The sequence below is a fragment of the Bison bison genome, unplaced genomic scaffold (genome assembly GCF_000754665.1).
Source record: "Bison bison bison isolate TAMUID 2011002044 unplaced genomic scaffold, Bison_UMD1.0 scf7180017864304, whole genome shotgun sequence".
In the NCBI taxonomy this organism is placed as follows: Eukaryota; Metazoa; Chordata; class Mammalia; order Artiodactyla; family Bovidae; genus Bison; species Bison bison.
This window is the reverse complement of record NW_011494876.1, coordinates 16280698-16281693: the sequence shown is the minus strand read 5'-3', so window position 1 is coordinate 16281693 and position 996 is coordinate 16280698. Positions and strand designations below refer to the sequence as shown.

Sequence of the window (996 nt, the reverse complement as noted above, 5' to 3'; positions counted from 1 at the left end):
GGAGAGAACCATCCAGCATGTCTGCTCCACAGACCCACCTGACATGGCCTTGCCTACACTCTTTCCCTGTAGCTGTTTTCACGACTATTACTTTAAGTTTTGGAGGAAACAGCCATGAACACGTTGTGCACTCCCTCAGGTCAAGCCCAGGGTTCCCCTGCCCCCGCCACCCCACCCCAAGGGCCCTGTCAGGACGGCCTCACCCCTGGTGGTGGTGGAGCGTGTGAACCAGTGTGCCCCGCTCACCTCTGCACTCCTGCTCCGGGTCACCCCAGTACCCATCCTGACACCGGGAGCACGTGCGGCCCCCAAATCCTGCCCGGCAGGGGCATTGACCCGTGACCTGAGGGAAAAGAGTGTGGCCAGTGAGTGAAACAACGAGGGAGGGAGAAGGGCAAGAGGGCCCAGAGCAGCACACTGGTGCCGCCCCTCAGCCCTGTCCCAGCCAGGCAGTACCCACGCTTGTGCTTGGCAGCAGGCTCCTCCCCTCCTTCTGCCTCTGGTCTGAGCCCCAGGCCAGCCCCCACTTTCCCACCATCCCCCGACGGGCCCTCTGCGTTCTCAGCTCCTGACAGGCCCCTGTGTGTCCTGAGTTGAGCGCCCCGCTGTCTCCACGCCCTCTGACTCCCTGACTCCCACCCTGTCCACACCAGGGACCCGAGAACACACTTCAGATCTTGTCTCCTTCAGGCACCAAATGAATGGGGTTGGACCTGTGTGGTCTCAGGTTTGCTCACAGCTCACGTCACACGAGAGCACAGACACACAGCTGTTCGCAGCCCTGTACACCTCTGTGTTAACACTCACACCGGCCCTAAATCACACCATGTCACAGGCATGGACATGCACTCACACCCGGCCACGGCTGCGTGCCATGCACAACACGGGCTGACTCACCGGGTGACACCCCGGCTGCAAAGTGTGTCGGGCGTGGCAGCTGCAGGGGTCACAGTCCCGGGGGCCCCCCAGGGTCCCGAAGAGGGGGGCACAGGGGCG

At 62.8% G+C, this 996-nt stretch overlaps 1 long non-coding RNA gene across 1 annotated transcript in view; it reads right to left on the bottom strand.

Moving 5' to 3' along the window:
• Positions 1 to 966, bottom strand: part of LOC104997218 — a 1513-nt gene extending 547 nt beyond the window's left edge. Inside the window, exons 1-2 of the long non-coding RNA XR_826308.1 lie at positions 898 to 966; positions 247 to 343 (exon numbers count right to left, since the gene is read on the bottom strand). This is a non-coding gene — a long non-coding RNA (uncharacterized LOC104997218). The remainder of the gene's footprint in view (positions 1 to 246; positions 344 to 897) is intronic.
• Between the last annotated feature and the right edge of the window lie 30 nt (positions 967 to 996).